A 26,120-nucleotide genomic window follows, 5' to 3' on the forward strand; every position below is an offset into this window, starting at 1 on the left:
GTCCCTTCAGGGCAAACTGCTTGTGGACATTCTAGCCCTAGAGTTGTAAATGTGTTTAGACATCTCCAAGTCATTAAAAGAATCTTAGCTCAAAACAGGGCATAATAGCATCATGTGGGTATTGTGGAAGAAGAGCTTTTATTTGTTCCAGCACAATAAAATATTTTTTGAATGAGTTTGGCAAACATTCAAATGTCTTTAGTAAACATATCAGTATTATTTGAAATATGAATATGATATTTTAACTGGGAGCATTTCAATATAATATTTAAGGTTGTCAGAAGCTTTTAAAAATTCCCTTTGTTAGAGTAATTTTCTGTGTATGAATTCTTAAATCTCCCTTTCCAGCTGACCAAAATTCATGCAATTACATATTTGAATTAATGAAGACCATGAAAGCACTGTGACAGAATAATTATCTTTAATTATACTAATTAAATAAATGGATAAAAATTAATGATTAGGGCATTACTCTGAAAATAATAGTTCTGTATTAATGATTGGATCTTCTTGCAAGTTATCTTCACCATCCCCCCTACTTCTTATAACCTACATTTGACATCTAAAAGTTTAAGAAAAAATTTGAACTCAAATTCCTCCAAATATACCCTGAGTTTCTATGTTTTTTTCAATTCACTAAGATGACTCAGTTTGCCAGATTTAGCAAATAAGAATACAGAGCCTCCAGTTACACTTGATTTCAGATGAACAGTGAATAAGCTTTGTAGTATAAATAAATCCCAAATATTGCAACATTAGAGATGATTCCTGTAAGGCAATATACTCAGTAACTGTTAGCTAGATGTGTTTTTAGAGGGTATATAACTAGTACTGTGTCCATTATGCCCATTGGATATTAGGAAAAGTTATAAAAATTTTATGCAAATTCAAATTAGCCCCAGAGGTAAATATTTAATGTTTAAACTGTAAAAATCAGTTGCCAGTCCCACACTTCAAAGGTTAAATGAGGGTTAATGCAATTCTTTGGTTATAAAATCCACTCATAAGATTTTTTGTTAAATGGTGTTTGTATTCCAGTGCATACATTATTAAGGCTGGTGAATGAATTTGAGGATATATACTTTCCTCCAATCTAGGTTTAAAAAGGACAGATATCTTTATGATTTTCATCTATTAACACAAGTTAAATCCCTACAAGTCTTTATCAAATAGCAGTTCTTTCATCATACTGTTAATTGATAAGGTCCTTAAATTATTTATCTAATAGTGTTGTACTGCAATTTCTTCCTTTATTTACTTAGAGTATAAATGAATATTCAGGGATTAGGTTATTCCTATCCTGCTCTGATTATTTGGCAAAGGTTAAAAAAAAAGCCATAAGTAATATCATCATTTCTGTGCATAAGGATGATTTGTTTGCATAACAGAGTCTGAAATCTTGAAACACAAAACTGCATCTCCCCCTCAATCTGAGAGCAGTTGTTCTTGTCATGAGGTGGGGTTATCCTCCATGCATTGTGCAATCAGATATACTTGAAACTCTATTGCAAAATGAAAAAACCACTCAGGAGGTAATGATTTTCTTAGAAAAAGTTTTCAAATTACCAGTTTTTAAATAAAAAGGAGAATTGTCTCAGAGTCGAGTCTTCATGAGTGCTTTTTTGTTTAGATCCTGGGACCTGGGCCTTATTGCGAAATTCTAACCTTTCTGCCTTTTAAAATAGCCCTGAAGCATTGTATTAAGGCACCTCTGCAGACTTTCACTAATGCGAGCTTAAGTACTGTGGTGTCCTTTATCAAGGAGAGCTGACACACTTCCAAAGCTGTCACAACTGGCTAACTCTGGTCCGATTCATAAGGGATTAATTGGCCATGGGTGCTTGTGAGCTGAAATACTGTCACAGAGGCTGTAGATCTGTCACTTTGATACACAAGGTAATCAAGTCCAGTAACAGACTCTCCATGAATGTCAATAGCTTACCTAAGCAGGAAATCATTAGAGACCGTTTACTCCATGTCATGTGGAATAGCATAGTGTGGACTTCTAGTTAAAGATCAACTTGATATTTTGTGGGATAAACTTCGTTTCCAATACTGTACTAAAATATGAAATATACTCTGGTTGTTTTGAGACTGACTACAAAGGGAATGAAGCTTTAAGATACTAAGCTTCTGAAATAGTCTCAAACTGAAAAGTAAAATAGAGTTCTTTTCTAAGTTCTCTTTTTACATTTTTCTTTTTTTGTTAAGGGTTCACACAAAGACAGTTTACTTTGCATTTGTCTTCAGGTTTCTTTCCAGAGATAACTTGGTTTCCCAGGTATGAAATACTTCCAGAACATTCAGTATTTATTTGCAAATAGAGTTTTATGTAATATATATGTAAATAGATTTATTTATTTTATATGAATTTGATTATACATTTATTCAGCAGATTTGGTTGTCAGTATATGTAAATAGACTGCCTTCTAACAGATGCATCAGTTCAGTTCAGTCGTTCAATCGTGTCCAACTCTTTGCGACCCCATGAATCACAGCACACCAGGCCTCTCTGTCCATCACCAACTTCCGGAGTTTACTCAAACTCATGTCCATCAGATGGTGATGCCATCCAACCATCTCATCCTCTGTCCTCCCCTTCTCCTCCTGCCCCCAATCCCTCCCAGCATCAGGGTCTTTTCCAGTGAGTCAACTTTTCGCATGAGGTGGCCAAAGTATTGGAGTTTTAGCTTCTGCATCAGTCCTTCCAATGAACACCCAGGACTGATCTCCTTTAGGATGGACTAGCTGGATCTCCTTGCAGTCCAAGGGACTCTCAAGAGTCTTCTCCAACACCACAGTTCAAAAGCATCAATTCTTTGAGCTCAGCTTTCTTCACAGTCCAACTCTCACATCCATACATGACCACTGGAATAACCATAACCTTGACTAGATGGACCTTTGTTGGCAAAGTAATATCTCTGCTTTTCAATATGCTATCTAGGTTGGTCATGACTTTCCTTCCAAGGAGTAAGCGTCTTTTAATTTCATGGCTGCAATCACCATCAGTAGTGATTTTGGAGCCCCCAAAGATAAAGTCTGACACTGTTTCCACTGTTTCCCCATCTATTTCCCATGAAGTGATGGGGCCAGATGCCATGATTTTCGTTTTCTGAATGTTGAGCTTTAAGCCAACTTTTTCACTCTCCTCTTTCCTCAAGAGGCTTTTTAGTTCCTCTTCACTTTCTGCCATCTGCATATTTGAGGTTATTGATATTTCTCCCGGCAATCTTGATTCCAGCTTGTGCTTCTTCCAACCTAGCATTTCTCATCATGTACTCTGCATAGAAGTTAAAGGTGACAATATACAGCCTTGATGTACTCCTTTTCCTATTTGGAACCAGTTGTTGTTCCATGTCCAGTTCTAACGGTTGCTTCCTGACCTGCATACAGATTTCTCAAGAGGCAGGTCAGGTGGTCTGGTATTCCCATCTTCTTTAGAATTTTCCACAGTTTATTGTGATCAACACAGTCAAAGGCTTTGGCATAGTCAATAAAGCAGGAGTAGATGTTTTCCTGGAACTCTCTTGCCTTTTTGATGATCCAGTGGATGTTGGCAATTTGATCTCTGGTTCCTCTGCTTTTTCTAAAACCAGCTTGAACATCTGGAAGTTCATGGTTCATGTATTGATGAAGCCTGGCTTGGAAAGATTTGAGCATTACTTTACTAGCGTTTGAGATGAGTGCAATTGTGCGGTAGTTTGAGCATTCTTTGGCATTGCCTTTATTTGGGATTGGAATGAAAACTGACCTTTTCTAGTCCTGCGGCCACTGCTGAGTTTTCCAAATTTGCTGGCCTATTGAGTGCAGCACTTTCACAGCGTCATCTTTCAGGATTTGAAATAGCTCAACTGGTATTCCATCACCTCCACTAGCCTTTGTTCGTAGTGATGCTTTCTAAGGCCCACTTGAGTTCACATTTCAGGATGTCTGGCTCTAGGTGAGTGATCACACCATCGTGATTATCTGGGTTGTGAAGCTGAATTTGCCAATAAGGAGTTCATAAACTGAGCCACAGTCAGCTCCCAGTCTTGTTTTTGCTGACTGTAAAGAGTTTCTCCATCTTTGGCTGCAAAGAATATGATCAATCTGATTTCAGTGTTGACCATCTGGTGATGTCCATGTGTAGAGTCTTCTCTTGTGTTGTTGCAAGAGGGTGGTTGCTATGACCAGTGTGTTCTCTTGGCAAAACTCTATTAGCCTTTGCCCTGCTTCATGCCGTACTCCAAGGCAAAATTTGCCTGTTACTCCAGGTGTTTCCTGACTTTCTACTTTTTCATTCCAGTCCCCTATAAAGAAAAGGACTAAAAGGTCTTGTAGGTCTCCATAGAACTGTTCAGCTTCAGCTTCTTCATTGTGACTGGTTGGGGCATAGGCTTGACTGTGGCTCAGATCATGAACTCCTTATTGCCAAATTCAGACTTAAATTGAAGAAAGTGGGGAAAACCACTAGACCATTTAGGTATGACCTAAATCAAATCCCTTATGATTATACAGTGGATTTAAGGGACTATATCTGCTAGACAGAGTGCCTGATGAACTATGGATGGAGGTTTGTGACATTGTACAGGAGACAGGGATCAAGACCATCCCCATGGAAAAGAAATGCAAAAAAGCAAAATGGCTGCTTGAGGAGGTCTTACAAATAGCTGTGAAAGGAAGAGAAGGGAAAAGCAAAAGAGAAAAGGAAAGATATAAGCATTTGAATGCAGAGTTCCAAAGAATAGCAAGGAGAGATAAGAAAGCCTTCCTCAGTGATCAATGCAAAGAAATAGAGGAAAACAACAGAATGGGAAAGACTAGAGATCTCTTCAAGAAAATTAGAGAGACCAAGGGAATATTTCATGCAAAGATGGGCTCGATAAAGGACAGAAGTGGTATGGACCTAACAGAAGCAGAAGATATTAAGAAGAGGTGGCAAGAAAACACAGAGGAACTATACCAAAAAAAAAAAAAAAAAAAGCATAATACTTCCCAAAAAGGTGCACTTGATTTTTTAATAATATTAATTACATTTCAACTGTAAAAGGCTTTTTTCTAAGATAATAAAAAAGTGAGAAATGAATTATTTAAAGTCAAGATTTCTTATTTGAAATACCATTTGACTCTGCAGTTATCACATATCTTAATGTATAAGGCAGAGCTTAGTGTAGCATCGCACAATATCAAAGGCACTGAATTTTAAACATGAAATTTCACAAACTTTGATTGTTATCCTAGATTTCTCAGGCATGATTAATCTTCTAGTTGGATATCACTTGAGAATATGTGTTTCTGGTTTCTTGGAAGAGAGGGGAGAATACTAAAACTCCAAATTGACCAGACAAGAAGCTGACTTGGCTGAAAACGAAATTTCAGCTTTTTTAACAGAGTTGAGGAATATGGATAATTCCAAAGTATATGGAAGAAGCTTTAAGAACTGCCAAAAAATTTCTGAGATTAACCCCCATGGATGTTATTCTCTTAAGCACCACACCATACAGGAAGAACTTGCAAAACCTTGGCATTTATTCTACATACAAGCTTTGGTAAGCCCAGTGAATGACTGTTACATCTGTATAATAATCAAGTAAAGAATTTAAGACAATATTAATTAAAATGTTGTTTGGAAACAGAAGTTACTGGAAGTGGGCATAATAGGATATATAGAAATATTTCGATATAATCCATAGAAAGAGAACATTCTCATATTTCTCTCCTAGAGTTACCGGGAGAATTGACTCTCAAAGCATTTTCACACTTAACACATTTAAAGCAATTAGAATGGAAAGTTTTGTTATAGTTGCCTACTATAATATGATTTCCATTTGGTAGTTACCACTCAGTTGATATATCATTCAAAATGAACACACATTTTCATTAAACAATAATAAAATAAAATTTGTAGCCGCTTGCTAGAGATTGCAATGTTTATTAACAAAATGATATTTATTTTTAGGTTCTGATTACATTTTGACAATACAATTCTTTGTGATGTAATTGTTTAGTATTATTATGGAACCAAAAACTTCTTCATTCTCTCTGTTGCACTCAGAAGTTGTATGGAACATTATCCCTGCTACATTTTTATGTAACAGGCAATGATTGTTTAATTTTAAGAAAAGATTTATATTGGAAAGGTCAGACCTCTCTGAAGCTTATATTCCATGAACCTTCAGGTGTAAGTGGAGCAGAAGAAAGAATGTCTCTACTGGTTCCATACATATCTCTATTTTAGAAAGCCAGGAAGGCCTGGAAGTAGCCTGCAAAGATGGTGGCACCTGGGTTGTTGTTGTTCAGTCGCTAAGTCTGACTCTTTGCAATCCTGTGGTCTATAGCCTGCCAGGCTCCTCTGTCCATGGAATTTTCCAGTCAAGAATATTGGAGCAGGTTTGCAATTTCCTACTCCAGCGGATCTTCCCAGTCCAGAGATTGAACTCACATCTCTTGCATCTCTGCATTGGCAAGTGATTTTTTATTATTGGTGCCACCTGGGAAGCCTGGCACCTGAGTAGAAAGAGCTATAGTTGAAAAGAGAGATGACATGATGAATTGGATGGTGAGTTAACTGCAGCAGGAGATTAAGACTTAGATGTGCTTGCAACATGTGGATGTGATTTTGTTATCTCAAAGATATCCAGAAGTGATTCCATTATCTCAAACAGATAAAGTAAATATTCTGCAATTTTACATGTTAGTAATAACGATATATTATTGGAGTCTTATGCTTATCAGTGTGATACTCTTTATTCTTGGCTTTTTACAACTTGTGAGATTTCATGAAATAGTATTAACATCAAAACAATTCCAAATACATCTGAAAGTTTATAAAGAGTGTTTTAGTTATGTCTTGACCCATTTGAGTCAAAGATTTATTATTTTTTAACACAAAAAGTAATTTTTCCATTACTATTTACTGATCAACTTGCATAAATAGACGGGAGACCTGAGAATAAAGAAAATGAATAAGACATATGATTAAAGGCATGGGTGGAGTGTTGTAAAAAAAAAAAAAAGAGAAAGCAACACATGAAAGGCTCCTGAAACCTGATTCCTCCACTGAAATAATTTCTAATAGAATCCTACATGCCTATCACAATTTATTCCAGCCTGTATGTCTCTCACAGGGATGCAAGTCTCCACAGATAGATAGTTACTAAAATCTGACCATGAGAAACTCCTTACTGAATAGTTAGGTCACAATTTAACTCTTCTTAGTAAAACTGTCAGAATTTATGTGATAATTTCCTTTGAACTACATGTTAGTGCATTTACCTTGAGCCTGGTCTTAATGGGCTAAAATGGAACTATCCTGAATTTGCCCCCAGTGTGATGTTCATTTCCTTGTTTCTCTTGTATCTATGTCCTATTTTATTTGCAAGGCATTCATCCCAGTTATATGTAGTCAGGGCACTGGCTGAACTTTATTGGAGGGGAATTTTGCTAACAAAGATCATAGACCTGATATAGAAGTTTGTAGGAACCTCATTCTTTACTGGAGTGTTCCTTTGTATATTTTCCTGCATAATCATACCACTTACTCATGAATAATGGCTTATCCAGAGTCATTACTCATGGAAACTGAGGGCTTCAAAATTGCTATTAGGAGCTTATGACAGGAAGACTTCCATAGACAGTTATAAAGTACTATTCCTTTGCACTTCCTGCTTGCGAGGACACAAGTGAAACTTCTCTAGGGTTTTATGAAAAAAAGTAAGGGACCCTTAAAAAAGCCAGTTAGTAAAGATGCTTAATTCTCCATGTGGATTTATGTCTCGCTAAGTCAGTTTCTTTGCTAATGTTTTCAATAACAACAAATAGAAAGTGCCGTTTAATGTGAAAGTCAATAATCAGCATAGATCAACAAAACCATAGTCACAAACCAACAGCAAACTAGTGGTTTTTGGTCAAAAAAACAAAAAAATCAATTCAAACAGCAATTTGAAATTTCTTATACTGATTGTTATACTGAATCCAGGAAAGATTTTTTTGTTTTTTTAGTGAGTCAATGGTATAAGTGAGACAAGACAAAAAAACTTGCAGGACACATTCAACATATTCACAAATGTACTTTGAATAAACATTGGGAATAAGATATAGAAACATTAAAAGTCATTATGAGATCTAGCATAATATTCAGTTCAGTTCAGTTCAGTTCAGTCGCTCAGTCATGTCTGACTCTTTGCAACCCCATGAATCACAGCACGCCAGGCCTCCTGTCCATCACCAACTCCTGGAGTTCACTCAAACTCATGTCCATTGAGTCAGTGATGCCATCCAACCATCTCATGCTCTGTCGTCCCCTTCTCCTCCTGCCCCCAATCCCTCCCAGCATCAGAGTCTTTTCCAATGAGTCAACTCTTCGAATGAGGGGGCCAAAGTACTGGAGTTTCAGCTTTAGCATCATTCCTTCCAAATAACACCCAGGGCTGATCTCTTTAGGATGGACTGGTTGGATCTCCTTGCAGTCCACGGGACTTTCAAGAGTCTTCTCCAATACCACAGTTCAAAAGCATCAATTCTTTGGTGCTCAGCTTTCTTCACAGTCCAACTCTCACATCCATACATGACTACTGGAAAAACCATAGCCTTGACTAGACGGACCTTAGTCGGCAAAGTAATGTCTCTGCTTTTGGATATACTATCTAGGTTGGTCATAACTTTCCTTGCAAGGAATAAGCATCTTTTAATTTCCTGGCTGCAATCATCATCTGCAGTGATTTTGGAGCCCAAAAAAATAAAGTCTGACACTGTTTCCCCATCTAATTCCCATGAAGTGATGGGGCCAGATGCCATGATCTTAGTTTTCTGAATGTTGAGCTTTAAGCCAACTTTTTCACTCTCCTCTTTCATTTTCATCAAGAGGCTTTTTAGTTCCTCTTCACTTTCTGCCATAAGGGTGGTGTCATCTGCATATCTGAGGTTATTGATATTTCTCCCGGCAATCTTGATTCCAGCTTGTGCTTCTTCCAGCCGAGCATTTCTCATGATGTACTCTGCATATAAGTTAAATAAGCAGGGTGACAATATACAGCCTTGACGTACTCCTTTTCCTTTTTGGAACCAGTCTGTAGTTCCATGTCCAGTTCTAACTGTTGCTTCCTGACCTGCATATAGGTTTCTCAAGAGGCAGGTCAGGTGGTCTGGTATTCCCATCTCTTTCAGAATTTTCCACAGTTGATTGTGATCCCCACAGTCAAAGGCTTTGGCATAGTCAGTAAAGCAGACATAGATGTTTTTCTGGAACTCTCTTGCTTTTTCCATGATCCAGCAGATGTTGGCAATTTGATCTGTGGTTCCTCTGCCTTTTCTAAAACCAGCTTAAACATCTGGAAGTTCATGGTTCACGTATTGCTGAAGCCTGGCTTGGAGAATTTTGAGCATTATTTTACTAGCATGTGAGATGAGTGCAATTGTGCAGTAGTTTGAGCATTCTTTGGCATTGACTTTCTTTGGGATTGGAATTTAAGGTTTATAAATATCTGTTTCTTAACTGTAACCTTTGAGTGTTCTGCAGTTGAAGAAATGTAACTCCAAAAACTATTTATTAATAATTCTTTCTGCAAATATTTATTGGGCATCTAAATATAATGCGTATTCTAGATTCCTTGAATATATCAGTAAGTAAAACAAAGAAACAACTCCTCATGGAACTTAAATTTATTAGAAGGGATGAAAAAAAGCAATATATATTATATGACATTATATATACTATATATTATTTATATAACATTAAGTATGGAATCTGTTATGAAAACAAAGGAAAAGTGTGGAGCAGATTAAAAGAATCAGTAATGACAGTGGTGAGAAGGGGAAGATTGTCATTCTTCTTGGGGCAACCACTGCAGTTCCCATTTGGACCTGTTGTTTCAAATATTAGAAGTACAAAATGTATCTGCCAAGGGGATATAAGAGTAATCAGATTTAACTATTTGCCAGAACTACCTCTCTCTCTCTCTGAGGTCCCTGAGATACAGTCAAGGACGAGATGTCAGTTATAATAGCTAGAGCTTTGGCTCTAGAATTCAGTACAGAACTCCACTGGCATGAGCTGATCTCAGATAAACTTTCTCCCTATGTTAGATCATCCTAAATGGAAACTATACATAAGGCCTGCTTCATCTATTTTGTTTCAAGGACTAACCAGAGTCTTAGAGCAATGCATTTGTACACAGGGTCAGTGCAGCCTTGTGTATGCCTTCCTGCACCAGAGCAGCACACTTACCAAGGCAAGTGATCACCCTACTGCAGCTGGTACATGTCTTCCTTGAGCCTCTCCATCCTGAACAATGGATCCACGACTAGCTCTCACTCAGGTGCAAGAGAGAGAAAGAGAGAGAAGACTCAGACTATGAGTTCTCTCTATTTTGCCACTTTGGATCGTTAGAAGAAGGAAGCCATGCAAATGGTACACCCTCATTCTGGTGCTCCACTAACTACGACTGTGACTCACTATGATAGTCTATCATTTTATCAGCCAGACCAGGGAGAAAGTAAGGGAGCAGAGCATCATACCTAAGAATCTGACTTATTTTAAAGTGGGTGGTAAGGAGTGAGGACCATGAAGTATCAACAATGTACATGGTGCACCATGTACAAAGTGTGTGCATATTTGAAAATGTGTTTTCTTGAAAGCTACTGCAAAATATCTGTTACAAACAGTATATAGTAAGTCTCTTTAGGTTGTTTTTATTCTGCTGTTAATACAACTGACCAAAAGTAAGAGACAGTTCTATAAATATAAGTGCTTCCTCACATCATATCTTATTTTACATGTAAGTTTGATCTGTGGAGTGGAGATAGTGATCACGGATCCCTTGGGGAACATACCCTGATGGAAAAACTCATGTACCCAGAATTTGGCTCCAAAATTGATGGTTGCTAGTCTGGAAAGGGGAATTGTCCCATTATACAATTGAGAGTTTCCATAAAATGAAAACAGGCTGACAGGTGCAACTATTTTATGAAATAATAATGCATGCCTACTCTTTCAGACATCTGATTATTTGCCTAAAACATAAAAAAGGCTTAAATAATTTCTGTTTGTTTTTCTTTGGTATAAGCTATCTTTACACTAGACCTAAACCGTCATCTCCTTAGTGAAATTAACTCATTTGTGATTCAGCTAAAAAAAAAAAGAAAAGAACCCATCTCAATAATATTTTCTTTTTTATTTTGCTTTCTTTCCAAACTCCTATACAGTTACATTTATTTTGAGATCTGGCACATTTTCTAAAGTTTTGATTTTTTTTTTTTTGCCAAGTCATTCATCCCTCAAATACTTCTTGAGTCTATCCTTTGTGTTAGAAGGTATTTTAGTTTCTTCACAATGTAATGATCTCTCATCTCATGGAGCTTATGGTCTATTGGGACTAGACAATTAATAAACCAATTATTACAATAAATTCAGATGCTGATAAGTGATTTAAAGAGAAATTACTGGGATGGAGTAAATTTAACTCAAATTAGTGTAAACTAAGCAAAAATGAAAGAATATTTTGAAATATATAAATTTAAAATTAGAAGTAGACCTGACATGACAAGAGATTTGATCAGTAGCTTAAGAGATGTTACCAACTGCATTTATGAACAGACTAAATAGCTGGTGGAGAATCATTCAATTAATGCAGTTCAAGGCCAGCATAGGAAACTTTCAGCTGCCAACAGGAGAAAATCCACCTAAGAGATATATTGGTGCATGTAACTGAAACGTCTAGAGGAAGGATATTTAAGGTTTTTATTGTCATTTAGAACGTTGGTTCTGTTGCCCAGTCATCCTTTCTTCTTTGCCCTCCTTTGTGTCTGAATTGTTTTTTTTTTGACTTTGGCTCCTCTCCTTATAACCAAACACTGACAATAGTCCCACTGTGTCCTGCGCTGTGCTGTGCTTAGTCGCTCAGTCGTGTCCAACTCTTAGGGACCCCGTAGACTAGCCTGCCGGGCTCCTCTGTCCATCGAGATTCTCCAGCCAAGAATAATGGCGTGAGTTGCCATGCCCTCCTCAAGAGGATCTTCCCAACACAGGGATAGAACACAGGTCTCCTACTTTGCAAGCAGATTCTCTACCATCTGAACCATAAAGGAAGTCCCCACTGTGTTCCATAATCCCCTAAAATTTTAGAGCCTGATCCACCTCAGAACCAGTCAGTCTTGTCAAGCAATACCACATTTTGAATGCTGTAGATCAATCAGACCTTCCCAGACTTTACAGTTCAGTTGAGTTCAGTTGCTCAGTTATGTCTGACTCTTTGTGACCCCATGGACTGCAGCAGGCCAGGCTACCCTGTCCATCACCAACTCCTGGGGCTTACTCAAATTCATGTCAATCGAGTCGGTGATGCCATCCAACCATCTCATCCTCGATCAGCCCCTTCTCCTGCTTTCAATCCTTCGCAGCACCAGGGTCTTTCCAGGAGTCAGTTCTTCCCATCAGATGGGCAAAGTGTTAGAGTTTCAGCTCCAGCATCAGTCCTTTCAATGAACACTCAGGACTGATCTCCTTTAGGATGGACTGGTTGGATCTCCTTGCAGTCCAAGGGACTCTCGAGTCTTCTCCAACACCACAGTTCAAAAGCGTCAATTCTTCAATGCTCAGCTTTCTTTATAGTCCAACTCTCACATCCATCCATGACTATTGGAAAAACCATAGCCTTGACTAGACAGACCTTTCTTGGCAAAGTAATGTCTCTGCTTTTTAATATGCTGTCTAGGTTGGTCATACCTTTTCTTCCAAGAAGCAAGCATCTTTTAATTTTATGGCTGCAGTCACCATAGGCAGTTTGATTTTCACCATCTGATTTTGAAGACCAAAAAAATAAAGTCTCTCACTGTTTCCATTGTTTCACCATCTATTTGCCATGAAGGGATGGGACTGGATGCCATGATGTTTGTTTTTTGAAAATTGAATTTTAAGCCAACGTTTTTACTCTCTTTCACTTTTATCAAGAGGTTCTTTAGTTCTTCTTTGCTTTCTGCCATAAGGGTGGTGTCATCTGCATATTTGAGGTTATTGATATGTCTCCCCGCAATCTTGATTCCAGCTTTTGTTTCATCCAGTCTGGCATTTTGCATGATATACTCTGCATACAAGTTAAATAAGCAAGGTGACAATATACAGCCTTGATGTACTCCTTTTCCTATTTGGAACCAGTCTGTTCCATGTCCAGTTCTAACCGTTGCTTCCTGACCAGCATACAGGTTTCTCAAGAGGCAGGTCAGGTGGTTTGGTATTCCCATCTCTTTCAGAATTTTCCAGTTTATTGTGATCCACACAGTCAAAGATTTGGCATAGTCAATAAAGCAGAAGTAGATGTTTTTCTTGAACTCTTGTTGCTTTTTCAATGATCCAACAGATGTTGGCAATTTGATCTCTGGTTCCTCTGTCTTTTCGAAATCCAGCTTGAACATCTGGAAGTTCACAGTTCATGTGCTTTTGAAGCTTGGCTTGGAGAATTTTGAGCTTACTTTGCTAGTGTGTGAGATGAGTTCAATTGTGCTGTAGTTTGAACGTTCTTTGGTTGCCCTTCTTTGGGATTGAAATGAAAACTGATCTTTCCCAGACTGCACAGCTGCTATGAAATGGGAAAGCAGTGGGGAGAGGTTTAGAGACAACTAATTTTAAGTTGTCCATCTGTGTAAATAGGGGAAACACAGAATTCTAGATTGTAGCATATATACTGTGCAAATGTTATGTGCAATATTTATGTTAATTACAGTACAGTGCTTATTGTGATCTTTATGATGATATTACTACCATTATGTTCAATATATCATTATATTAAATAATTGGCTTTACTTTTTTACCAGAATACAGATGTCAAAAATACTCTCTATCCCACTTGTAAATGGACTAATTTTTTTTCCTAATGAATCTTACCACTGATTCCATTCTTTTAAGTGCATATAGCTACAATAGGAAATCACAGACTCTTAAATTTTCCCCCTAAAATGCATGTTATATCATAATTCACCACATTCCCTGGAGAACGAAAAAGTAGCTCTATCACCGATTGGCTCAAACATTTTATTCATGATTTTAAGCAAGATATACAAAGGTATTAAGAACAATACATTGAAAGTGTATTTGAAGATAGGCTCACACCAAGAAAAATATCTTAAAATCTGTAATTTTTCTTACTTTTATATCCAATTTAAAAGGAGAATTGTACTTTTGATAACAACAGCAGATTTCTTATTTAGCAAAGAAATATCATATTAATTTAGTTTGTGATGATGCTTCAATAGAAATTCCTGCTGTTAACCATGATAGCCTGGTTACTTTCTGTCTGAAGTTTTCAATTAGATATAATCTGTTCTATTCATAAAATGAGAGGGAAAGAGAAAATAATTCAGTCACCAATCATGAGCTTGAATAGCACTTATAGTAATATGCATTTTGCAAAACTATTTTGCTTTGTATGCAAGTGATTTTTCTAGACTTAAATAAATGTAGCTAACTTGGTTAAAGATGTATGCCTAGAGATCGCATCTTTCACGGTTCTTTCAGCATCCTCACTTATAATCAGGTGAGCTTTTACTCAGGTTGAATTAAGGCACCACTAAATCCCTGTCTTCTTTCATGTTTAATGTGTTTTAAAGTCTGAAAAAAATAAGGTTCTTGAAAGCTGCATGTTTGTAAATATTCTACAATGGCAAGAAAATGAATGTCTCAGATCTCACATGAAAATAAGAGTGAGAAATAAAAGAGCTCTCTCTTGAGTTCCTTAGAAAGGAAGCTCTTACATGTCGTACCTATTGAGGGAGAAATTGGAGGAACATTGTCTTCTGTTTGTTCCAGCATAGTAAACCTTATTCAGCTCTTCTACTCCACTAGATTGTAAAGACACGTTTTTGTATTTTCTCCATTAAAGAAAATATCCTGGGAATATTTAATATGCAAACCCCTTTAATAAATTAATTAGCCTCCAATTAAATTTAAAGAAAAAAATAAACACACTAATAAAAATTACTTTTTCACTTTCTCAGGACAAGAAACAGGAAAGCAATCTTTTTAGTTTACCTTGTTTAATTATTTAATCTTATTTAATGATCTCACTTTATTACCTTAAGTTGGCTTACCCTTCACAGAGATAAAATGTCCTCCTTCAATCATACTTCAAAAGGCATAATACATAACAATTTATGCAACTACTCAATTTACCTTAATTTAATTTACTTGGATTAACAATCTTCAACTATTAAGAAAAAGAAATAAAGTTTTCAAGGTAATTCTCCCAATTTATTATTTTTTATGTTTTTGACTTCCTTTCTAACAGATAGCTTGAATGATAAAATTTATTAATGTATACCATACTTAGATTTCACAGATAAAAAATTCAACAAAGCAGTGTGTATCTTGGATTTTTGTATGTGATGTTCTTGATTAAATTTGCCATTCTTACTTTAAACCATGTTACTTATGTTGAGGGGCTTCCCAGGTGGTGCTAGTGGTAGAGAACTCGCCTGCCAATGCAGGAGACATAAGAGACACAAGCAAGTTCGATGCCTGGGTTGGGAAGAGCCCCTGGAGAAGGGCATGGCAACCTACTCCAGTATTCATGCCTGGAGAATCCCATGGACAGAGGAGCCTGCTGGGCTGCAATCCATAGGGTAGCAGAGAGTTAGAAACTACTGAAGCGGCTTAGCATGCAGGTACACACTTATGTTGAGATTATAGCCATAAAAATGTGTGTATGTAATATTTAAATAATTCTTTCCTTCAATGGAGGCGAATCACAGACCTTGAGCAAAGAATGTAAAAGTTTTATATTTTCATCCTACATTTTGTCTCTAATTTTATAAAATACACTTTTGTTTTTTTACTTATTTTTTCCTGTGTATTTCTTTGTTATGGTATTTTAGCTGTTATTTGATGGTTATTACATTGATGTACTTTGGCCAAAAACCACATACACACACACATGCCAGTGGAGTGCTCTTCCCAGAAGCTGTGGTCATGAATTTGGGAGTATTTTCATTTGCAGTTTACATCATGAATTCTCTTGATGTTTAACAGTATATTGGGAATTATAGTGGCAGAAGTAATATTATGTTAAACTGTGTATTTAAAAAACTGTGTCTTTTAAAAACTTTTGAATTAAGTTTTTTTTCTTTATTTGGTGAAACCTTCTGCTCTAAGAACAAAATTAGAGTCAGGAATGTGTAGAACCACGGAAAGATTTTAATCAAATCAAACATTTATTGCCAAAGAAATCAGTCCAAGATGTGACTATTCTGACCTGATTGAAGGATGATTGCTTTATTTTTGTTTTAACATCATCAGTTGGTTTATAAAGTAAATGACAGTAATAATCAGACAGGTTTAGCTTTTTATTTTGTAATTATAAATATAATATAGATTTTGAAAACTGTATACTTACTGGGCTTCCCTGATAGCTCTGTTGGTAAAATATCCACCTTCAACATAGAAGACCCTGGTTCAGTTCCTGGGTTGGGAAGATCCCCTGCAGAAGGAAGAGGCTACCCAATCCAGTACTTTTGGGCTTCTCTTGTGGCTCAGCTGGTAAAGAATCCACCTGCAATGTGGGACACCTGGGTTTGTTCCCTGGGTTGGAAAAATCCCCTTGGAGAAGTGAAAGGCTACCCACTCCAGTGTTCTGGCCTGGAGAATTCCATGCACTGTATAGTCCATGGGGTCTCGAAGAGCTGGATACGACTCAACAACTTTCACTCACCTTCTTACTGGCAAATTGAATATAATTTAATATTATAAATATAAGATTATTTAATGAGCTAAAATATTATAATGGATAGAAATTGAATGAAAGGAAGTCAGCCTAATTATTGTGATTATTGTGTATTGTTGTTGTTGTCGCTAAGTCTTGTACAACTCTTTGTTACCCCAAGAACTGTAGTACACCGAGCTTGCCTATCCTTCACTATCTCCTGAAGTTTGCTCAAACTCATGTCCGTTGAGTCGATGGTGCCATCCAACCATCTCATCCTCTGTCACCTCCTTCTTTTCCTGCAACTCAGTCTTTCCCAGCAGAAGGGTCTTTTCCAATGGGTTGGCATTTCGCATCAAGTGGCCAAAGTATTGGAACTTCAGCATCAGTCCTTCCAATGAATATTAGGGTTGATTTTTCTTAAGATTCACTGGTTTGATCTCCTTGCTGTCCAAGGAACTCTCAAGAGTCTTCTCCAGCACCATAATTCCAAAGCATGAATTCTTCAGTGCTCAGCCTTCTTTATGGTCTAACTTTCATGTCTGCATATGGCTACTGGAAATACCATAGCTTTACTATACAGACCTTTGTTGGTTTTTAATACGCTGTCTAGGTTTTTTGTATTTTCTCTTCCAAGGAGCATCTTTTCATGGCTGCAGGCACTGTCTGCAGTGATTTTGGAGCCCAGGAAAATAAAATCTGTCACTGTTTCCACTTTTTCCCCATCTATTTGTCCTGAAGTGAAGGGACAAGATGCCGTAATCTTAGTTTTTTGAATGTTGTTTTAAGCCAGCTTTTTCACTCTCCACTTTCACCCTCATCAAGAGACTCATTTGTTCCTCTTTGCTTTCTGCCATTTAGTGATAACATCTGCATATCTGAGGTTGTTGGTATTTCTCCCAGCAATCTTGATTCTGGCTTTGAGTCATTTCACATGATGTACTCTTCATAAAGTTAAATTAGCAAAGTGAAAATATGCAGCCTTACTATACTCCTTTCCCAGTTTTAGTCCTTTCCATTGTGCCATGTCCAGTTCTAACTGTTGCTTCTTGTGCTACATACAAATTTCTCAGGAGACAGGTAAGGTGGTTTTGTATTTCCATCACTTGAAGAATTTTCCAGAGTTTGTTGTGATGTACACAGTCAAAGACTTTAGTGTAGTCGGTGAAGTGGATGTATTTTTGGAATTCCCTTGTTTTTTTTCCTATGATCCAATGAATGTTTGCAGTTTGAATTCTGGTTCCTCTGGCTTTTCTAAATCCAGCTTGTACATCTAGAAGTTCACAGTTCATATACTATTGAAATCTAGCTAAATCTTACAAATTTTTTCACTTTTATATATAAATTGTGTATATGTACATATGTGTGTGTGTGTGTGCATGTGTATATGTGTGTATGCATGTTAAGTCGCTTTCAGTTTCTGTTTCAGTTCAGTCTCTCAGTCGTGTCCGACTATTTGCGACCCCATGAATCGCAGCACGCCAGGCCTCCCTGTCCATCACCAGCTCCTGGAGTTCACTCAAACTCACGTCCATCGAGTCCGTAATGACATCCAGCCATCTCATCCTCTGTCGTCCCCTTTTCCTCCTGCCTCCAATCCCTCCCAGCATCAGAGTCTTTTCCAATGAGTCAACTCTTCGCATGAGGTGTCCAAGGTACTGGAGTTTCAGCTTTAGCATCATTCCTTCCAAAGAACACCTAGGGCTGATCCCCTTTAGAATGGATTGGTTGGATCTCCTTGCAGTCCAAGGGACTCTCAAGAGTCTTCTCCCACACCACAGTTCAAAAGCATCAATTCTTCAGCGCTCAGCTTTCTTCACAGTCCAACTCTCATATCCATACATGACCACAGGAAAAACCATAGCCTTGACTAGACGGACCTAAGTCGCTTTAGTTGTGACTAATTCTTTGTGACCTTATGGACTGTACTCTGCCAGGCTCCTCAGTCCATTGGTATTCTTCAGGCAAGAATTCTGGGGTAGGTTGCCATGCCCTTCTCCAGGGGAACTTCTGACCCAGGGATTGAACCCACGTCTCTTTTGTCTCCTGCATTGGCAGGTGGTATCTACCACAAGTGCCACCTGGGAAGCCCAATATGCATATATATATATATATATCCACACACAAATGTAATTTACGTACATCATTCATTTTCTGAAATTAGAGACATTATTTAACCTACTCCAGCTTCTATTTGTAAACTGAGTAACGTAACACTGCATGTGTGCTCAGTCACTCAGTCGTGTTCAACTTTTGGGGCCACAGTCCAGAAACTGAACTTCCCGTTTGGCTCAGGGGTTAAGAATCCACCTACAGGGTAGGAGACATGGATTTAATCTCTGGGTCTGGAAGATTCTCCTGGAGAAGGAAATGGCAACCCACTCCAGTATCCCCCCTGGAAAATTCCACGGCTAGAGGAGCCTGGTGGGCTATAGTCCATGGAGTCTCAAAAGAGTCAGACAGAACTTAGAGACTAAATAATAACAACAACCTCATCAAGTACTGTGAAGACTATATATATATATATATATATAAATCAAATAAAGCATGTCAGGATCATAATAGCACCCAGTTCATTCAGTTCAGTTCAGTCGCTCAGTCATGTCCAACTCTTTGTGACCCCATGAATCACAGCACGCCAGGCCTCTCTGTCCATCACCAACTCCCGGAGTTCACCCACACTCATGTGCATCGAGTTGGTGATGCCATCCAGCCATCTCATCCTCTGTCATCCCCTTCTCCTCCTATCCCCAATCTCTCCCAGCATCAGGGTCTTTTCCAGTGAGTCAACTCTTCTCATGTAGTGGCCAAAGTATTGGAGTTTCAGTTTTAGCATCAGTCCTTCCAATGAACACCCAGGACTGATCTCCTTTAGGATGGACTGGTTGGATCTCCTTGCAGTCCAAGGGACTCTCAAGAGTCTTCTCCAGTACCACAGTTCAAAAGCATTAATTCTTTGGTGCTCCGCTTTCTTTACAGTCCAACTCTCACATCCATACATGACTACTGGAAAAACCATAGCCTTAACTAGACGGACGTTTGTTGGCAAAGTAATGTCTCTGCTTTTGAATATGCTATCTAGGTTGGTCATAAATTTCCTTCCAAGGAGTAAGTGTCTTTTAATTTCCTGGCTGCAATCACCATCTGCAGTGATTTTGGAGCCCCCCAAAGTAAAGTCTGACACTGTTTCCACTGTTTCCCCATCTAATTCCCATGAAGTGATGATCTTAGTTTTCTGAATGTTGAGCTTTAAGCCAACTTTTTCACTCTCCTCTTTCATCAAGAGGCTTTTTAGTTCCTCTTCACTTTCTGCCGTAAGGGTGGTGTCATCTGCATATCTGAGGTTATTGATATTTTTCCCGGCAATCTTGATTCCAGCTTGTGCTTCTTCCAGCCCAGTATTTCTCATGATGTACTCTGCAAAGAAGTTAAATAAGCAGGGTGACAATATACAGCCTTGATGTACTCCTTTTCCTATTTCAAACCAGTCTGTAGTTCCATGTCCAGTTCTAACTGTTGCTTCCTGACCTGCATATAGGTTTCTCAAGAGGCAGGTCAGGTGGTCTGGTATTCCCATCTCTTTCAGAATTTTCCACAGTTGATTGTGATCCCCACAGTCAAAGGCTTTGGCATAGTTAATAAAGCAGAAATAGATGTTTTTCTGGAACTCTCTTGCTTTTTCCATGATCCAGTGGATGTTGGCAATTTGATCTGTGGTTCCTCTGCCTTTTCTAAAACCAGCTTGAACATCTGGAAGTTCATGGTTCACGTATTGCTGAAGCCTGGTTGGAGAATTTTGAGTATTACTTTACTAGAGTGGTTAGCTTTTGCTAAAGATCTTTTTGGTGGTCTCTTTTACATATTTCCAGATAGAAAAACACAAATCAACATTGTAATGCATTTCCAAAGAGTATATTTTAAAGCTGAGTCCTGTTTTCCTAAGTGGTCTTAGTGTTGTCTCAATGAATATGCCTGGGGCATAGCTGAGCTTAAATTCTCACTCTTGACAATTGCAGGTTTTTAGCCAATTTATCAGAGCCTAAATGATAGAGTCAGGTGAAACTCCCAGTCTGTTTCCTTGCCAATCCAAGCCACCATTTTCCCTCAAAGTAAGGAATTTTGAGATTGTACAACAGGTAAAAGCTTGGGTGCTGACTTTGGTCAAAACTGGGTTTGAATATTCCCTCTGGCTCTTCCATTTAAAATTCAAATTTCTTAACTATAAAATGGAGATAATTATTACTACTTTAGAAACTGTTGTGAAATAATGTATGTGAAGACTTTAGCTTAGTGATATATTAGAAGATCTTCATACATGTGATTCACTATTCAACATGCTTCGGGATATGAGAAGCACTTGATAAATATATGTAACTCTTCCATGCCATGAACTATGTGGAGACCAGAAACCAGGAAGGTGTATGGCATTTGTTTTTATCTTTTTAAATACAGTAAAATACATTTGAACATCAAAAAGTGCCATGCCCCCTCCCCCATCATGAGCAACACTGCAGATAGTTCAGTCTTAATGTTTATTTCTTTTAGTTGAAATATAGTTGGTTTACAGTGTTGCGTTAATGTAGGGTTTTTTAACAACTAAATTGTTCACTTTAGTTTTTTGTTATTGGAGTGTTGATTTACAACATTGTGTTAGTTACAGATGTACAGCAAAGTAAATCAGTTATACATATGTGATATACATTTTCTCAATTTAAAAAACAGTTGCACAGTTTTTAAAACTGAGAAAATTTATAACGAATACATTAATTCAAAAACAGTTCAAAAGGGAACCCTCTTACACTGTTGGTGGGAGTGCAAACTAGTACAGCCGCTAAGGAGAAAAGTGGAGATTCCTTAAAAAACTGGAAATAGAACTGCCTTGAAAGTGAAAGTGAAGTCGCTCAGTCGTGTCCAACTCTTTGCGACCCCATGGACTGTAGCCCTCCAGGCTCCTCCGTCCATGGGATTCTCCAGGCAAGAATACTGGAGTGGGTTGCCATTTCCTTCTGCAGGGGATCTTCTCTACCCATGTATCAAACCCAGGTCTCGCGCATTGCAGGGAGACACTTTAACCTCTGAGCCACCAGGGAAGCCCTTAACACCTGCCTTATGACCCAGCAATCCCACTGCTGGGCAAACACACCAAGGAAACCAGAACTGAAAGAGACACATGTACCCCTATGTTCATTGCAACACTGTTTATAATAGCCAGAACATGGAAGCAACCTAGATGTCCATCAGCAGATGAATGGATAAGAAAGCTGTGGTACATATACACAATGGAGTATTACTCAGCCATTAAAAAGAATACATTTGAATCAGTTCTAATGAGGTAGATGAAACTGGAGCCTATTATACAGAGTGAAGTAAGCCAGAAAGAAAAACACCAATACAGTATACTAACGCTGCTGCTGCTGCTGCTGCTGCTAAGTCGCTTCAGTCATGTCTGACTCTGTGCGACCCCATAGATGGCAGCCCACCAGGCTCCCCCATCCCTGGGATTCTCCAGGCAAGAACACTGGAGTGGGTTGCCATTTCCTTCTCCAATGCATGAAAGTGAAAAGTGAAGGTGAAGTCACTTAGTCGTGTCTGACTCTTCACAACCCCATGGACTGCAGCCCACCAGGCTCCTCTATCCATTGGATTTTCCAGGCAAGAGTACTGGAGTGGGGTGCCATTGCCTTCTCCATATACTAACGCATATAGATGGAATTTAGAAAGATGGTAACGATAACCCTGTATGCGAGACAGCAAAAGAGACACAGATGTATAGAACAGTCTTTTGGACTCTGTGGGAGAGGGAGAGGGTGGGATGATTTGGGAGAATGGCATTGAAACATGTATAATATCATATAAGAAACTAATTGCCAGTCCAGGTTCAATGCATGAGACTGGATGCTTGGGGCTGGTGCACTGGGATGACCCAGAGGGATGGTATGGGGAGGGAGGAGGGTGGGGGGTTCACGATGGGGAACATGTGTATACCTGTGGCAGATTCATGTTGATGTATGGCAAAACCAATACAATATTGTAAAGTAATTAGCCTCCAATTAAAATAAATAAATTTATATTAAAAAAATAAGCCTAAAAAATTCAAAATTTATTTTTTTCTTATTTATCACACATTTATACATACATTAGAATAATAGTAGCTATGTGTGCACGTAAATTAGATCTATTAGAATTCTGTGTGTGTGTGTGTGTGTGTGTGCACACGTGTTTGCCTCTCTCTGGTTTTGTCATCCGTATTGGCTTTTCCACCTGTATTATTGTAACCTGAAGAAAATATGGCCAAAGCTACCAACAGCTCCAGTGCTTTACATCTTTAAGTTGTAACTGCTAGATAACGTTGACTACCTGTGTTCACTGAGCTCCAGGTTCAGACGTCCTGGGGACAAGGGTCATATATTCACCAAGGGACTCAGAAGCTCTGGCTGTACAGGTCCTAACAGAGTGGCTCAGTGAGAAAGTAATCCCCAGATGGAGTATCTTCAGCTCAGCGAAAAGTACTCTAAACTACAAAAATGAGCAAAATATATGGTTACATCCTTACTGAAATAGCACTCACAAAAGATACATATCAAAAATAAAAAGAGCATCAGAGAAATTCAGGGAATAACTTGTTTTCAGGAAAGCTGGTTGGCCTTCTAGGGAATAAATTACATCAGATATGAAACCTCAGATAATTGACTTCGTTTCATGAAGATTTGTGTAGTGAAATCATGGCTAAATTTTTTAGTCAATGGTGTAGGATTTTCGGTACTTATATTGAGAAAAGTATGTCTGGATTCACCTATCTTCGTTTCAAAACAAGTTGCTTTTCTTTAAAAAATTGCTCTTTAATATATACAAAAATTACATGTACTATTTTAAGTTTATGATTTTTGTTTGAGGAATTAGAATCCACAGTATAATTCTGTTAAATTTTGAAATGTGAGACTGTTTTTTAGCGTGCATGATACCCATTCCCTTTACTATGTAATACATCTTTTATGCCAGAGTGTATCTATACTTCTTTTTCTTAATTTGAAAGGTAGACTTATGTATTTCATTTATATTTACATATTAAGACTATAGATAAGAAAGAAGGAAGTAAATGAGTAAATGAGAGAATTTTGATTGTGCCTTAATGTAAATATCAAGTAACTTAAGTTCAGTGCTAAAGATTGTATTGTTACTTGCAACTAATGCAATATCTGACTTATCTATTATTATTGGTTAAACATGTCTGATATTTTACATTTTTATTTGTTATGAAATGGAAGTTTAATAAATAAAACATTTTTAAGGAAAAGTGAGAAATCTACTTAACCCTTTCTGAAACTCTAAAATGTATATCTTAAGATATACTTGAAATGTGGGTTTAGGGGTGTAAGAAAGATGGGTGTCATGGTACTTCCAATACTATACTTAATGAGACAACTGGTCCTTGTCATCTGCCTATTGCAGTAAAAAAGAATGCATCAGTAGTCACATCATTCAAATGAAATCATTAGTTTTAGTAAGCATTTCTAAATGTCAATCAGAATATAAAATTTTTCTGTCTGCATATACTTTATTAAAATACTTCTTTGACAAGCAAAAAAAAAGTATATAAAATTTCTGAAGAATCAAAGATGAGAATACAAAGACCATGCTTAAAATTCCACTGAAACTGAATTTCCATTACTTTAAAATATCTCTAAATTTCAATGCCTCATTGCATGTAATCTCTTTTATACTGAAGGCATTTTAGTTTGATACTGTACAAATAACCTTATGAAAAAGATACAAATGGAAAATTGTTACAAGTTCAAGCATAAGTAATTTCTATGTCTGTAGTGATGCTTTCCATATGATTTCTTCTATTATTTATACCAGAAAACAAGAGAATAATTGCTACTATGTTTGTATATGAATTATAACTACAGGAATAACTAAAATTATAAATAAAAATTTAGGCACAAGGTCTTTTTTTAAAAATCTTTTTCTTTTTTCTTTTGAAGAAATTTTTAGACTTCTGAATGTTTGGAAAACTAGGGCTTGTTATTTGTATGAAAAAAAATACTAAATTCCCTATTTGAGATCATCAGTGTCCAGGAAAACTATAATGGGAAAAGACTGTTTTTCTTGTCATCTCCTCGGCCATTGTTTCTCCTGTTTCTCAGCTATATTGAGATATAATTGCTGTATAATATTGTGCGAGCTTAGGGTGTACAACATGTTGATTTGATACATGTATACATTGCAAAACGATTACCAGCATAACTAGCTAACACATCTATCACATCATTACCATTTCATTTTTGTGGTGAGAACGTTTAAGATCTACTGTCAGCAACTTTCAAGCATATAAAATAGCACAGTTAATTCTAATCAAAGAATTGGAAAGGGGTCCAGAGTAAATTTTGGTACAAATGAAATCCCCTGCATGACAGGCATGATTTCAGACCAAGTCCTGCTAAGCGAAGATGCCACCTGTGTCTGGGCAGACAGCCTCAGGGGAAAAGCTCTGCAATACGTACAGGTCTAAGGAGCAAGGACCTGTTGGCCTAAACAGATAGCCTAGCTGTCTGCCTGAGAGTCACATAGGCACATTTGGCATTTTCAACATAAAGCAGCGCAGAAAGGATTTTCTAGTGCATGTCACTCTGCGGGTTTACTCTGCAGGAGAGCAGTGTCTCTCTTCCTTTATCTGTGCTCCTTTCCGTTTTCTTATTATCCCTATGGTGGTTTTTGCCAATTTTTTTTATTTTCTTTTTGAGGAGAGTAAAAAGGATGAAGCCCTTACCAATATCTAAGCCTGTGGCTATTCCAAAGTCTGTCTGTGACTGTGGGCTCAGCCTCTGCTCTACAAATGTGAAACCTGTAGGAGAGAATTCAAGAGGCAAAATTTGCTGGAGGAAAGATTATGAAACAACAGGCAAAGGAAAACTGTCCTTCCTGATCTCCAATACATAGTACATAGGGAATTCTCTGCAGGATTTAATCCGTTACCGAACTTCACTGTGTAATTATTTCCTATTCTCATAATTTTTGCTTTTAAATCGAGGCAAGATGGCTTTGGATTCTCTTTTTTCCTTCTTAAGAGCCCTTATTTTTAGCTTTTGCTTTTTGCAAGAGGGAAAAAAATGATAAGATTTCCCGAGGTATGGCTGGATAAACTTGGTGGGTGTGGGGGTACAATGTAATAAGGGAAATATTTCTTCTTCTCTTGAAACACTGTCAATTTTATTGCAGTAGACCATGCAGACTGTTGTGTAGAATCTATAGATTCTGAAGTGAATTTGTGTATTTTATTTTTCCTTGTACTCTACAATTAGCTTCACAAAATAAAGAGCAAAACCTTGCTAGATTTTCAAGTCATGAACAGAAAAAATATCTTTTTACAAAATTTTGTATGAGATACAATATATGAAAAGTTGTTTCATATCAAAATAGTATTCCATTAAGGATTTAAGATTTAAAAGTGTTCAA

Source organism: Budorcas taxicolor, chromosome 24 (genome assembly GCF_023091745.1).
Source record: "Budorcas taxicolor isolate Tak-1 chromosome 24, Takin1.1, whole genome shotgun sequence".
Classification (NCBI taxonomy): domain Eukaryota; kingdom Metazoa; phylum Chordata; class Mammalia; order Artiodactyla; family Bovidae; genus Budorcas; species Budorcas taxicolor.